This window comes from Hyaena hyaena, unplaced genomic scaffold (genome assembly GCF_003009895.1).
Source record: "Hyaena hyaena isolate Hyena2069 unplaced genomic scaffold, ASM300989v1 scaffold_320, whole genome shotgun sequence".
NCBI classification, from domain to species: domain Eukaryota; kingdom Metazoa; phylum Chordata; class Mammalia; order Carnivora; family Hyaenidae; genus Hyaena; species Hyaena hyaena.
This window is the reverse complement of record NW_024080952.1, coordinates 255,221-271,985: the sequence shown is the minus strand read 5'-3', so window position 1 is coordinate 271,985 and position 16,765 is coordinate 255,221. Positions and strand designations below refer to the sequence as shown.

Genomic DNA, 16,765 nt, shown 5'->3' with positions numbered 1-16,765 from the left:
TGGGGAAAATAGCTAAATGCCTATCTATGGATGAATGGATAGAGAAGAAATGGTATAGGAATACAATGAAATTCTACTCAGCCATGAAAAGAATGAAATCTTGTCTTCTGTGACAACATGGATGAATCCTGAGGCTATTATGTTAAGTGAAATAAATCAGAAGAAAAACACAAACAGTATTATTTTACTCACACGTGGAATCTAAACAAAACAAGCGAATAAGCAAAACAGCAGAAGCAAATTTATAGACATAAAGAATAGGTTGGTGCATAACAGAATGTAAGAGGGTTGGGATGGTGAAATGGGTGATAACTGATAACTAGACATTTGAAGTGATCATTTTATAATGAATAAAGATGTTGAATTATAATGTTATATACCTGAAACTAATATAATGTTATATACCAACTTTACCTCAAATAATACGTATAAGTAAAAGATATGAGAGAAAGACAGAGAGAGAATATCCTAATAGCATTTATTTCAAAAAATTCTTGTCAGGATCAAAACAGGATGCTATGAATCAAGGGCTAAGCAGAGTTTCAGATCTTAGTAAATACTCAATAAATGTTATTATCAGGCAGTAAGAGAAATATGGGGAAGCTTCTTTAACTCTAGTCTGTGAAATTTATGGTTTGAGAGTTTAGTGAGTGGGCCCTGAGAACTCTATAAACAATTTTACATTAGATTACATATTCCCCAGCTCATTAAAGTTAAATTGAAAAGAGAATGTGTAAGTGAATGTTTGGTTTGATACCTATTTGAGTGCCTGGGATATACGTATGTATATATGGGTCTGACTCTGTGTTTCTAGGTGTATTTATGAGTGCACATGTATACATAACCTACTTAGGTAACTGGATTCACACCAACATATTAATACCAATTAATCCAAATTAGATGATAAGATAATGGGTGAATTTAATTTTTTTTCTGTTTTTCTATTTTACTTTAATTTTCTCTACAATGAATAAGTATAACTTTTGTAAATAGAAAACAAAAGTAAAGGGCATAAAATGTCTTCCCTTAAGATATATTGATTAAGAGGCTACTATGTACCAGACACTGTACTAGAAACTGAGGATATAATAATAAGAACTACCCCCCAGACACACACAGAGACATATACATACATACACACAGGAATAACAAAAAACTCAATAATCCAAATGTGTATACCAGAAAGCTGGAACTTGAAAAAACAAGTTCAAATATAACAATGATACTCTAAAAGCAATAAAGATGATGGGTTTTAGCAATGCCATCCTGATCATGTTCTTAAGTTTGATAGAAGATCTAAAAGAATTTTCTAATTTTCCTATTTTGCAAGTGGTTCAGCAAAAAATACCATCATCCTCTCATTTTCAAGATTTTGCTTCCCTTATTTAGTAATTTCTATCCTCAAGGAATATAATGCAATTTTGCAATGTCCAAGCCAGCCTTGAATCTGATTAGTAGGGAGGCTCCCTTGAAAATTATAATTTTCCACAGAGAGACTTATTTCAGTAACGAAGGCTTTCCTTAGACAATATATAAGGGGGGGTTGTATTTAAAAATAAAAATCCCTGCCTCTCTGCACATTTAGGGAAATTTAAAATAGTATGCATTTTTCTGAGCTCCCACAGACTTATGAAAACAACAATTTGGGCCTCAGAAAATTCTTCAACGTTCTGACTGCTTAAGATGGAAGTGCCTGCACTTGACTGACTGTAACAAGATTCTGGCTCAAAGTTGTCACTCTCAGTTTCAAGTGGTCTGGATGTGGAGAGTAATGGAAATGATCAATTAAAGATGCTCATTCTACCCTCCACATCCTTTTTAACTAAGTACACAGTGAAAGGATGGACTTCACACAGATGACAGTATAGCCTCTCTGTGTCTGCCCCTTATTCTTTCTCACTGCTTTTTCTGGAATTAGGCTTTGTGTTCTGCCATCTCAAATATTTTAATACTTTACTGATCTTGAACATGTTTAGCCATAGGAGGACAGCTGTAAAATAAAATTTATAGCCAACAAAGTCTTTTATAACTGAAGCTTATTGCACATTTTATATTTTGTTTAATAACACATGGCTCCTTGAGACTGAAATAAACGTAACTTCCTCAGGTTGCAGTGTGTGTGTGTTCTTATAGTCCTGGAGAACTGATTGAGTTATTGGGATAGAAAGAATTTCTGATAATTGGCCAGCGTGGCTGAAATGTTAAGGGGCAAGTGCTTCCGTCTCCAAAAGTACTGAGACAAACTTAATGCTGAGAAAAATGGCCCTCTTTCATATCTGCTCTCAAAATATATGCATTTTCCATTTAAAGTGACCATGGACTTGCAGTTTTTCTCACTATGGTGAAAATTTGATTCCACTTCAACCAACAAGTCAAGAAACAATCAACTCATAAAATTAAAGGACCCCATTTACTTATCGAGGCATTGATCTGCATTTCCAGTAACAACTTTTCTTGTCTAGCTATTGTCGGTAGAAATTTTACTTTATAAAAGTGACAAAGTTATTTTGTGTAGTGAAAAAAATTTTTACCTTTATTTATTTTGAGGGAGCACGCAAGAGACCATGTGCAAGCAGGCAGAGAGAGAGTGAGTGAGTGAGAGAGAATTCTAAGCAAGCCCTGCACTGTCAGCACAGAGCCCTATCCCTTACCCAGGGCTCAAAATCATAAACTGTGAGATCATGACCTGAGCTAAAATCAAGAGTCAGATGCTCAACGAAATGAGCCACCCAGGCGTCTCTGTAGTGAAAATATTTTTAAGTAATTAACACAATTTTAATTACTTTGTTTGCCAAGTTGGCATGGGTGGCCCCAGAAATAATGGAAGAATTTTAATATGCTGTCAGACATTAGAGTAGTTTCTATTTTTCCCAGATTGAGCTAAATAATTGGCTTAGGGTTTTGGCTGTTTCTGTCGAGTGTGTATAGGATTCGAAAACAAACAAACAAAAAACCCCCTCTAAATTCTTCCATTAGACAAGCTGCAAAGAGAACTGCTATCCCCAAAGAGTATAATGTAGTGGAAGCACATATGTACTGGCTTTATGTCCCAGTTCTGATACTATTATTCAGATAGCCAAAAAATCATGCTATTCAGTTGCCCCATTACTTTTTAAAAATGGATTAAATTTCATTTCTGAGGTCTTTCTTTGCTCTGATTTTCTATAGTTCTCAATAAAATACATTAACCTTATTTGATCCCAACTCTACCATTATCAAAATTTCAATTTTCATTCTCTCATCCAAATCGCCCACCAAGATTTATTAAACAGCCAACACTCATTTAGACCTCAATATTCTGACTTCCTCTTCACCACTAGTATTTCCTCACAGGATATATTTCAGGATATTCTTGGGAGAAAGGGTTAAGGAGAATGCTAACTGCCATACAGAAATAAACCACTGATCTCCTTGGTCTTACTGAGCTCTTGACCTATTTTTTTGTCTGAATAGCCAGGAAAGAAATTCAAAAGCCTTTAACCCTCCTCATACTTAGAAACAGAATCTAAAAATATACACATCTGATTGAAGTTCCTCACCACCTCTTGTTATCTCCAAGGATGAGATCACTGAGTCTTAGAACAGGAGCAGTGTTAGAGGGGTCACCATTTCTAGATGCTGACTTCAGATTTGCAAGACTCTTGGGCCATTGCTGTCAGATGCTGCCTCTTCCATCTTAAGAATTCAACTATATCAAAAAGAGTGGAGTTTAGTTCTTAGATTTTTTAATGACTTGTTTCCCCAGGTATCCTTATGGTCAGGAAGTTCATTCCATTGTCTACCTTTCCTGGATTCAATTTAAATGTATTTTTTTCCCAGTCTGTCTTCTACTGAGATGGAAATGTCTCATACACCCCTTTGAACAGCCTTTTTTACCCTTGAATATAGTTGTTAAGGTGCCCTTCAACCATCATTACTGTAAGCCATGTATCCTCTGTGATAAACATAATTAAAAAGTGCTCCAGGGTCTTCTTAAAGTAATGTGAGATTTTTATATTTTTATGCCTGGTGTGGGTGATGTTAAAGCAAGTAGTACTGGGATGGAATGGTAGGAGGGATGTCAAAAGATACCCTCCATCCTTAGCACTCCCTTGATGAAAATGACAGCCTTATTTGTTTTGTTAACCAGTGCATAATTAAAAGTCAATATTCGAGATCATAATAAAAATCTGTATAACTACTCATGTTATGAGACTGAGGCTTGGAGGGAAAAATCCATTAAAACACAGCCATGTGTAATTTACAAGAAATCAGTAATAAAATGTTTGCTCTCAACATTATCTGCAAAATGGTCTGTATATTACCAGAATAAATCCATATTACTAGGAGGCTGTAGATAAACATCCATAGGCAAAGTTCACATTGAGGTTATCTGCCTCGTGCTCTGAAACGGGGAGTGCTATTTAAAGGAGATAAATTGTGGTTTACTTCTCCAAGTCTCAAGTACATCGTGCAGAAATGAGTTTAGCTCCTGAGAGGGTATCTGTCATCTCCAAACAGGAAGGGAATACCATTATAGGGTTGTGCCCACTGCAAAAAGGATACAGCTTTTGTCCTTAGTTAAAAGCCCTGATATACCTTCTGTTCACAAAAAAAAGGGTAGTAGGAAAATATTGGATGTTTTGAAAAGCACTGATTCATTCAGCAGTGGAGTGATATCTTATTTAAAGTCTCAAGTGAATTCACTGCCCATGTATGTTGAACTGTTCATGAGGCTGTACCTTACAATTCTGAAGTTAGAATATTTTTACTCATAGAAAAAAATTTAATAGCAATAGGATGGAACCCTAAAACATCCTAGCAGAGTTTCAATGAGAGGTCTGACACCTCTCAAGACAAGAAAATGGGCACTGTCTTTGCATAATACTCAGTTTCCTCACATTAACTAATGACTGTTGCTTCATGTTATTTAAATTAAACTGTAAAGTGGTGGTGGGGAAAAGGAGTGTAAACATTCTGTCCCTTTATTGTCATTTTGTCTCCTTTCCCAACCCTTGGTCACTTTTCTCCATCAGCAGAAGGGACTTCTCATCCCATCTGGTGATGCCTACTAACATAAATCTGTGATAAAAACTCCGGGTTTAGAACTCTAAGCTTTGCTTTTGATATGGAAATGAAACCTCTGAAATTCACAAATCCCACATCTTTCTCACTACATCTGACTTTCAAGAACTATTGTGATTCTCAGAGTGTGGTCTGATAATCAGCAGCAACAGTATCTCCTGGGAACTTATTAGAAATGTAAATTCTGGGGGCCTGCCCAACATCTACTAAACCAGAAACTTTGAATGAGTTTCTGTAATAGGGCCCAGTAATCCATCTCTTAGCAAACCCTCCAAACGCTTCTGATGCTTACTAAAATCAGATAACCATTGCTGTTTGAACTCTAGAATAGTCTATCTGAGGTTCAGAGCCCAGCAATGATGTCTTTGTTCTGGATGGTACTTGTCTTCTCCTAAGCCAAAAAATGCTATGGACTTCATGGGTAGGGAACCACAGGGCAAGATTTACTTAAATGAGGAAAAGAACTACATTATATTTCAGAAACATTAATCCCTTTATATGCCTCCTACCCAGAAAAAAATTTTTAGCAAATCTATTGGGTCCTCATTTTCATGAGCATTTCTTGTTCCCACAAACCTATGTCTCTTTCTCTTTCACTGCTATCAGAAAATATAGTTATTTCAAAGTTGTCTATAGCTCTAGACCAATTTGACATTACTGAAATTAGAGAAATAATATATTGCATAGTACAGCTAATATAAAACTGGCATTCTGATAATATAAATCTATAAACTAGGCACCACTGAACTCACTAGAACCATGTTAATGAATAATCATGGCGAGGACCTCAAGACTTGGAAGTGCTCTGAGTCATGAAAAATACAAATACATCAAGCTACACTGACTCTAAATTTAAGTAATAAGTGTATTCTGTTATCCTCTCCAGATTTTATAGTACATCTCCACGGTTTTAGTTCAATTCAACATAACTGATGTTGATTCTGTTTACTGATAACTCTGAGTCTGTATTTTTGACTCAGCAGAATGCCCCTTATCCACCATGAATACAAGACTTGGGGACTGATGCATGGATATCACCATGATAAACAGAGAAAGGAGAGTTAAGGTCTGAGTTCTCAGACTGTACACAGGACATGAGAGCAAACACAAAAGAACAACAGGGTGTATCAAATTTGTAAAAGAAATAGAGATACTCAAGCTCTGTAGACACTGCATGAATTAGTATTTGTGGGAGTTCACAGCTTTGACAGTAGCTCTGCTTCTTTTGACAATCCCCTACCCTTGTAAAGATGAGTTTTCAGCATTTGTTCTGATAAAAAGCCCATGCCATGTAAAAATCACTACGGCACAGGAAATGAGGGTGGAGGCTGTTCTCTCTGGCACCAAGGTTTGAAAAACGGTGTAGTACCTGAGAGGCACACCCATTATCAGTCAATAACTATGGTTGTTTAAAAATGGAATAAACATTTTTTGTTTTGCTTTGCTTTGTTGTTCAGTGTGTGTGTATTTTCTAACAGCTACTCAGTTGTTAGGGCATAAATATGTTATACATTTTATATTGTTTGGACTTAGGGCACCTAGATGGCTCAGTTAGTTAAACGTCTGACTTTAGCTCAGGTCATGATCTCATGGTACATGAGTTCAAGCCCCATACTGGGCTCTGTGCTGAGAGCAAGGATCCTGCTTGGGATTCTCCCTCTCCCTCTCTCTCTCTCTGCCCCTCCCCCACTTGCTCATGTTCTCTCTTGCTCTCTCTCAAAATAAATAAACATAAACTTAAAAAAATAAATTGTTTGGACTTAACTACTTAATAAAACTCTTGGGTTTTTGTTTGGTTTCGTTTTGGCCTCAAGTTACCATTAACCATTAACCAATTTGTGAGTCTCTGGGCTAAGGGATTTCTCCTTGTTTGGAATCACAGAATAAGATATACACCAAACTTGGTAGGGGTCAAGCTTCCAGTCAAGGTCAAGAATGCAGGGCATAGCTGCCATGAGTCCTTCATTGGCCCAAAGCTTTTTCTTCCAGCATAGCAACTGTTTTTTCTCTGCCTGATATTATGATTAATTCTTATACATCAGTCTCCCCCATCAAACTATAGATTCCTGAAACCCATCCTTATTTGTTTCCACATTCTCCCATCAAAACATCTGTAACACCTTCTGAGATCCTCCCTTGAAATCAAGCAACTTTTAGATTCAGATTGAGGCTACCATTTCAATCTACTATTTAGCTATTCCAGGGTCCCGCAGATTTCAGCGGGGCTCAGCATTTGTGATGAGGCCTCATGATAGTCCCATGAACATGTTTAGCTGATCAGACGTCAAAAATCAAATCTCCTTTAAACTTGAGGGTTGGGGCCCAGTGGCCTGGCTGGCTTCCCCTTTCAGAATCTTATACCTTAATGAAGGACGGAATGGATGGACGCATGGATGGATAAACGGATTCTTTCAGAAACATTGAACTGTAGTTTAGCATTATTGCCATCAGTCTTGTAAGTCAGCAAACCTAAGGTAGCATGGGAGGGTGGCCAACACAAACACTGCTTTTCTGAACCTCTGGAGAGATCTCTTCCGAGAATGACATTCTTTAAAGGGCTTCTCCAAAACTATCAGCTCAAAGATTGTGCCTATCTTAAGAGTCATTAAGATCTTACTACCTGTTTGTAAACAAGATTTTTTGATAAATTCACTGTACATGAGAATACCTTCCTAACCTCCTTCATACTTACCAGTAAGGGAACTGAGCTCTGTTTAAGGCATAGTTATATCTAGGTCATCTATCCAAATAAACACAATTGTCCCAACTTGTACATTTGATCGTATCTGTTATAACTTTGCTCAAGAAGACACCCCGTTATTGGAGTAGAGGAGGAAGACTAAGTTAATCAAATGATTCCTTGTAATTAAGGTTCATTGACGCATCTGCTATATTTCTTAGCAAGTATGTGCTTGGAAATGAATTGTATTCCAATGGTTAATTTGTTAATTAGTTGTGTGCAACATGAAATTCATTTTTCCATTAAAAAATACTTCTAAAAAGTGGTTATACTTCCAGCCTAGCCTCCCAAACTTACCTAGGCAATAACTTCGCTAGAGTTAAGTATATTCACAATGGGTTCATATTGCCTTGATGTACATGCTTAAACAGAGTGAAAAAATAAAATTAAATAATAATTTCTTTTTTAAAAAATGTATCTTGAAGACTCATGCTTTGAAAAAAGATAGTTTTAATAACAAAAGGGATGTATGTGCTCGCTTCACATACACATATACTAAAATTGGAATGACACAGAGAAGATTAGCATGGGCCCTGCACAAGGATGACACACAAATTCTTAAAACAAAAGGCATGTGATAGGAGAAAACTTTCAGGAAGATTCTAAAACAGATTTTGGAAGAAATCCAAACTTTTAGGATCCTATCCCCAATTCAAAACAAATAGTTAAATCAGAGATAGTAAGGAAAGTCTTGGTGTTTATGGGATTAATTTTCCCCTGACCTTATTCTCTACTCATTATGACTTCGTCTGTGGACAACAGATACATGTTGATCTATCTTCCCAGTATCCCTTCCTTCTTTTACTGGTGATAGCAATTCAATATTCCTTTATGGGAAATATTCCTACCCTTCCCTTAATTTATGTAGTTCAATAGGATTGACACCATCTCTGGGGTTAAGAAATGTGTCAGGAATTTAGGTTAATCTGAGCATTCCAGTCCTCAGCTCATTGGTCTAGAGATGAGCATGTGACTTTAGCAGTCCCAGTCAGAAAATGTGCATGACTCTTACTACTGGAAAAAAAGACCTTCATTCTCCTAGAGTATCTAAGCTTTTAAGTTACAAGCCTGATGCTCCTTATAAAAATAAATAAATAAACAAACAAACAATGAAAATTTTTAAAGTCAATCGTATTTGGAAATCAAGCAGAGCCAAGAGATGTACAAAGATAAATTCCTGACCACAACTTTTAAACTCCTGTGCCTCAAACCTATTTCTTATATACATGAGCCAATGATCTTTCCTTGTTTCAGGCATTTTTTCAGTTGGCTTTCTGTTACTTTCAGGCAAAAAAGTTGGATTATTTTACAAGAAATATCAACTAGTAAGTGTATATTTTAGACCACTTCTAAATTTTTTTAAATGTTTATTTATTTTCCAGAGACAGAGAAAGAGAGTGTGTGTGAGTGGGGGAGTGTCAGAGAGAGAGGGAGACACAGAATCTGAAACAGACTCCAGGCTCTGAGCTATCAGCACAGAGCCTGACGCGGGGCTTGAACCCACAAGCTGTGAGATCATGACCTGAGCTGAAGCCAGAGGCTTAACCGATTGAGCCACCTAAGTGCCCCTATTTTAGACTACTTCTATGGGAATAGAAGGAAGACCCATCCAAACTCTGTCCAGATTTTGACACCAGGTGGATTGGCTTCTAGATAATTCCAAGGAAATTTGAATTATAGGACACAATAGTTATTTTGTCATTTCTTATTCTTCTATGCATGGCTTTCCTTTTTCTCAACTTGGATCAATTCTTACCATTAATCACCCATTGCTAGTGATATTTTATTCCTCCCTACCCTGCCCCCAAGGAGATTATAGAAATATAACAAAAAGAGAAAGAAGGAATTATAGAAATGTAACAAAAATAGAAATATTTTTCATTAGAGAACTGGAATTCTTATCCTCTGCTTCATTACTAATATGCCCATCCTAGCAAAACCACTTTAATCACTCCAGGTCTTTGCTCCCATAGTTGTGTAGAAGTAACTGTGATTCTGTGACTTCTGAAGGAACTGGAGGTGGAAGAGATAAGGCTGGTGGGCCAGTGCTAAACAAAGGTATATGGACAGGTCAGAAAGGGATTTCCTCAGGTGTGACTGACTGAAGCAAGAGCAGTGGAAGACAAGAAATCTAGGCATGCCTTGGACACAATCCCAGTCAAAGGAAAGACAGTGGTTGAGAAGAGACAGAGCCAAACAATTCCCTGGGAAAGGCCTCTGGCAGTGGCCCCAGACAGGGCCTAGCAGATCAAGCATTGCAGATCCATAAGGGGTTGTCCGTTGACGGAAGGCTGTAAACTTTCCTGAATGCTCTCAAGAAGTCTATGCTTAATAAATCTGGTCATTTATGTGATTCCTACAGTAAAACCCAGATAAGGAAACACTTAACTTTTTATAACAAGGAGGTGAGAGAGAAAGACAGAGATTTTATGACACAGAATTTTTTTCTCTGAAAATGAACATAACTCTGGTTAATATAAGCAAGAATTTTCAACTTACTGGAGTAATTAGTTGACATTCGGTTATAAAATAAACCAATTTTAAAGTGCTGATTTTCTGCTTTTTATATAGCTACTTAATGTCCACAGAAAAGTTTTAATTCCAAATGAAATGAATTGCTGGTAGTAGGCTAACAATCTATTTAAGATATAAAAACTGCATAATATGTACAGATTTAAATGCAGCTTTGAATTGTATGTATTATATATTTGCCAACATGTTTCTTTTGGGAGACTGTGATGCTAACTTAACTGCCAAAGGTTACTTGATACATGTTCTAGAGGGCTTTCCTAACTAGGTGATGAACACATGAAAAGAAAATTTGTGTACATTATAATAAATTTAAAATCATTATCCATTAAAATCACAGTGTTCAAGTTACTTCCATGACAGGAAAGATGGAGTAGTCATACATTTCTGTATTCCTTTAACAAAGTACAACTAAAAACCCTGTGCATTACTTATGGAAGAAACATAAAGAAATTCTTAATGATAGAGAGAAGACAGACATGTTGTGGGTCTCGGAAGCCAAGGAACAGCACAAGTATAAGTTTCCTGGGTTTCTATGGTTAGTGTATTTTCAAGTTTAATTACTGGGGAGAGGTGGGCAGGAGTTGTTCTGCTTCATGCATTCTAGACAGAAGAAACCAGCAATCCAGAAACTCTAACAGGCACAGACAAAACAAATTCCAACTACATTCTGCTTTCTCCAACCAAACACCAGCAAAAGGGCAGCCTACCAAGAAAGAAAGTTTTAAGAAAAATAACAACTCCAGACGCACATCACAAAAAACCACCATAGCCGCTTCCCAGCCTGCAACAGCAAAGGCTGATGGGGGAACCTAGAAGTCACCTATGCCAGGCTGAACAAAGCACTCCAAACACTCTGCTAGAGCAGTAACAAAAGGTGGGGCAGGTAGCCAAGATTTTATCCCCAGAAGGGCAGTAGTGTCTCCCTGCCCCATACTAAAATAGTGGGGAACTGGAACACTCACCTTGCCAGGTAGTGTCAGGGAAAACCAGCTAAAACAGAAGCCTCAAATAAGATTTAGAAATACCCAAATATTTATAAAACCCAAAATTTCCAGGTTTTAATAAAAAATTATACATCATACTAAGAACGAAGAATATCCTGAATTTAGGGGCACCTGGATGGCTTAGTCAGTTGAGCATCTGATTCTTGATTTTGGCTTAGGTCACAATCCTAGGGTCATAGATCAAGCCCCATGTCAGGCTCTGTGCTGAGTGTAGAGCCTGTTTATGGTTCTCTCTCTCTCTCTCTCTCTCTCCCTCTCTCTTTGCCCCTCTACCTCCACTCTCTCTAAATTATTAACTAATTTAAAAAAAAGAATATGCTGATTTTTTTAAAAAAAAATCAATAAAGGCAACACTATACCGACATAGGTATTAGAATCACGTGACAAAATGTTTTAGAGTAGCCGCCGTAAAAATGCTTTGATGAACAAGTAAGAATACATTTAAAACAAATGGAAAAAAATATAAAGCCTCAGCAAAGGAATAGAGTTTTTCTGGAGAAATAGAAGATATAAGGAAAACAAAATGGAAATTTTAAACCTGAAAAATACAATAACCAAAACTTCAGTGGATGGGCTGAAAATCAGAATGGAGAGGATAAATAAAAGAATACTGAACTTGAAAATAAAGCAATATAAATTACCCAATCTTAAAAGGAAGAAAACAGATTTAAAAATAAATAACCAGAGCCTCAGGAATCCATGGGACCACTGCAAAAGATCCAACCATTGGATCATGCCAGTGGAGTCCCAGCAGGATAGGAGAAAGATGCAGTACTAAAATATTATTTGAGAAAATAATGGCTGAAATCTTCCTGATTTGGCAAAAGGACATAAGCCTACATTCAAGAATGTAAGTGAATCCCAATCAAGACAAACTAAAAACACCCACACTAAGTATATGAGTCTGCTGAGGCTGCCATAACAGAAGAGAGTGTAGCACACTGGGTGGCTTAAACAACAGAAATTAATTTTCTCACAGTTCTGGAAGTCAGAAGTCTAAGATCAAAGTTCCAGTAAAGTGAGTTTCTGGTGAAGTCTTTCTTCTTGGATTATAGATGACTGTCTTCTCACCCTGACCTCCCATGGCCTTTCCTCTGTGAATGCATGGAGAGAAAGAGAGAAAGATAGAGAGAGAGAGAGAGAGAGAGAGAGAGAGAGATATTAATCTGGCATCTCTTTCCCTTCTTATAAGAACACCAGTTCTGTTTAATTAGAAATTCACTGTTATGACCTCATTTAACCTTACTTACTTCCTTAAAGGTAATCTCCAAATGCCAACACACTGGGCATTACGGCTTCAACATATGAATCTGGGAGAGGCACAATTCATCCATAACACCAGGACATATTATGGTCAAACTTCTTACACATAAAGGCAAAGAAAGTATCTTGAATGCAGTGAGAGAAATGACATCTACGTGGAAAAAAATGTGGATGATAATGAATTTCTCATCAACAACAATGGAGACCAGAAGGAATTTTTCAAGTGAGAAAGAAAGAAAGAGAGAGAGAGAGAGAGAGGGAGGGAGGGAGGGAAGGAGGAAGAGAAAAAAAGAGAGAGAAAGGAAGAAAGGAAGGGAGGGAGGGAGGGAAAGAAAGAGAGAGAGGAAGGAAGGAAGGAAGGAAGGAAGGAAGGAAGGAAGGAAGGAAGGAAGGAAGGGAGGGAGGGAGGGAGGGAGGGAGAGAAAGAGAGAGAGAGAGAGAGAGAGAGAAAGAAAGGCCAAGCCAGAACCTTCTATCCAGAGAAATCATACTTCATAAATTGAGGAGAAAGCAAGACATTTTTCTGATAAAGTACATTAAGCAACTTTGTCTCCAGCAGTCCTACCCTAAAATAATGGCTAAAGGAAGCTTTCTAAACAGAAAGTAAATAATAAAAGAAAGAAGTTTGAAATTTCAGGAAGGAAGATAGAACATGGTAAACAAAAATATGAATAAATACAATAGATTTTCCTTTTCCTCTTCAATTCTCTACTTTACATTTGGTCAATGAAGCCAAAATTTTAATGCCATTGGATGTGGTATGAATAAGAAATATTTAAGACAATAATATTACACATGAGGGAAAGTAAATGAACATAAAGGAAGGCAAATTTTCTATACTTCACTGAACAGGCCAAATGACAACTTCAATAGGCTGTGATAAGTCATGTATATTCAATGTAATACTTAGACAACTGCTTAAAAAGCTATCCAAAGGGGGCGTCTGGGTGGCTTAGTCGGTTAAGCGTCCGACTTTCGCTTAGGTCATGGTCTCGTGGTTCGTGGGTTCGAGCCCCGCGTCGGGCTCTGTGCTGACTGCCAGCTCAGAGCCTGGAGCCTGTTTCAGAGTCTGTATCCCCCTTTCTCTCTGACCCTCCCCTGCTCACGCTGTCTCTCTCTCTCTCTCTCTCTCTCTCTCCTAGAAATAAATAAAACATTAAAAAAAAATTTTAAAAAAAGCTATCCAAAGAGGTACACTAAAATACATTACAGATATAAGAAAATTGAATCATTGAAAATGTACAAATAGAAAGGCAGAAAAAAGGAAACAAAGAAACAAGACAAAAACAAAAAAACAGAGAGAATAAACATAAAACAAAAATAAAATGACAGGTTTAATTACTAACATAATAATTTCATTAAACATAAATGGTCTAAGTATACCAACTAAAGGATAGAAATTATCTCATCTACAAGAAACTCTAAATATAACACTACAGACCAAATAAAATGAAAAGTATAGAAAAATATATTTTCTAAACATTAACCAAAAGAAAGGAATTCACATGTAAAAAATGAAATTGAGCACTGTAACTTACACCACACACACAAAAAAACCTACTCAAATGTATCAATATATAAATGTAAGAAAAATCTAAAACTATAAGTCTTAGGAAAAAACATAAGTGTAAAATCTTCATGACTTTAGATTAAGCAGTGGTTTCTTAGTACGACGCTTAAAGACAAGCAAAGAAAAAAATAAGTAAGTTGGAATTCATCAAAATTGAAAACTTTTGAGCTTCAAAGGACACTATCAAAAAAAGTGAAAAGACAACCCACAGATGGAGGAAAATATCTGAAAATCACATATCTGATAAGACTCACAAAGAATAAGAGAGAAGGCAAAAATTCCCAGTAGCACGAATAAGTGGAGAGCACTGCAGACCCTACAGACAGCAAAATAAGTGAATGCTGTGAACAACTGTGTACACATAAATTTGACAATTCGTATGAAATGGACTAATTCCTAAAAGAAACACACACACACACACACACACACAAGCCATACCTCACCCAGGATGAAGTAGATCATTTGAATAGCCATATTGCTATTGAGGAAATTGAATTTGTAATTTATTTTATTTTATTTTTTTATTTATTTCTAGGAGAGAGAGAGAGACAGCGTGAGCAGGGAAGGGTCAGAGAGAGAGGGAGTCACAGACTGAAACAGGCTCCAGGCTCTGAGCTGGCAGTCAGCACAGAGCCCGACGCGGGGCTCGAACCCACGAACCGCGAGATCATGACCTAAGCGAAAGTCGGACGCTTAACTGACTAAGCCACCCAGGCGCCCCTGAATTTGTAATTTAAAAACTCCCACGAAATAAATCTCCAGGCCCAGATTTTGTCACTGGAGAATTCTATCAAATGTTAATGGAAGAATTCGTACTGACTCCATATAGTGTCTTCCAGAAAATAGAAGGAAAGGGAACATTTCCCAACATAATAGTATTACCGGAATATCAAGCTATGCTGAGTGAAAAAGTCAATTCCAAAAGTTTACATGCTATATAATGCCATTTGTGTAACATCCTGGAAATGACAAAATTATATAAAGGGAGAGCAGTTAGTGTTTGCCAGGCATTAGTAAGGAAGTAGGGACAGGAAGAAGGTTGGTATGTCTATAAAAGGGCAACAGGAAGAAACCTGTGATCATGGAAATGTTTTGGTTTTGATAATATCAATATCAATATCCTGGCTGTGATATTGTATGATACCTCTGCAATATCTTGCCATTGGGAAAAAGTGGGTAGAAGGTATATATTTCTTACTATTGCATGTGAATCTACAGCTTGAGAAAAATCACAGTTATCTCAAAATAAAATGTTTAATTTTAAAAAGACACTTCATTAGTGTAAATGCAGCCATCTGTTAACAATGATAGGCATATCTATAAAATGCTTAGTGTTAGTTAAAAATGAAATAAAGGACAATGTAAATCTAATATATATGTCTAATATATATATATGTTATATATATATATACACATATTAAATTAAATCCTGAAGGTTCTCGTTATATTTTCAGCTATTTTCATCACAGATTTGATTTCGATCAAGAAGTTCTGGTCAATTCAGTTAAAGTGGCTTAAGTCTAGGGCGCCTGGGTGGCTCAGTCAGTTAAGCATCTGTCTTCAGCTCAGGACATGACCTCAGAGTTCAGGAGTTCAAGCCGCACATCTGGCTCTGTGCTGACAGCTCAGAGCCTGGAGCCTCCTTCTGATTCTGTGTCTCCCCTCTCTCTCTGCCCCTCCCCTGATTATGCTCTTGCTCTCTCTCTCTCTCTCAAAAATAAACATTAAAAATTTTAAATAATAAAATGGTTTATGCCTTAGCGTACCCCTCTTTTCCTTTTTTAAATTATTAGAAACTAAGCCTATTTTCTAAATGACCTGTCATAAAAATGTATGCATAATATATATTACCTGATTTTCCCATAATTAAAACAACCATAACAAACCTGTTCCCTTGACACAAACCTCAAAATTGCATGTACTTGTAATAAGTCAAATGAGTTCATTGCAAATAATTCTGCAAGTCAGAATTGCTGAGAATAAGAGACAGCAGCTCTCTCAAATATCCCCACTGCCTGATTCCTGGAGGTAGAGATATGGAGAAGCCAGGTTAGGAGGCAAGCCACATCTCCTTACACTCCATGCTGTCTTGATTCTTAAGTGCACCTCCCCTCTGACCACCATCAAGCCCCCCCTCTAACACTGAAATTCTGGCAGTAGTATTACTAGCTAATACCTTCTGAGTACTTATTATGTGCTAGTCACTATGCTAAGCATATATTTAATGTTAATAATAGCCTTATGGTCCAGGTGTTATTATTATTTCCAATTTACACAAGAAAAAAGAAGGAAGGAAAAAAGAAAATCAAAGTCAAGAGATGTCAAATAACTTTTCCCAAATCACACAGTCTAGTAATAAAATGGGAATTTGAACTAAGGTCTGTCTGAATTCAAAGCTTAAGCCTTTTAGCCATTACTCTGGTGGTTTTCAAATTTTTCTATACATTAGAATTGACGGTTGGGGCACCTGGGTGGCTCAGCCAGTTCAGCGTCCAACTCTTGACTTCAGCTCAGGTGATGATTTCAAGTTTGTGAGTTTGAGCCCCATGGACTCTACAGTGAGAGTGCTGAGCCTGCATGGGATTCTCTCTC

At 37.0% G+C, this 16,765-nt stretch overlaps 1 non-coding gene across 1 annotated transcript; it reads left to right on the top strand.

The window, feature by feature from the left end:
* Window positions 1-8,275: 8,275 nt before the first annotated feature.
* Window positions 8,276-8,382, top strand: LOC120242889. The gene has a single exon (XR_005531175.1). It is a non-coding gene; the product is annotated as a U6 spliceosomal RNA (small nuclear RNA).
* Window positions 8,383-16,765: the final 8,383 nt, after the last annotated feature.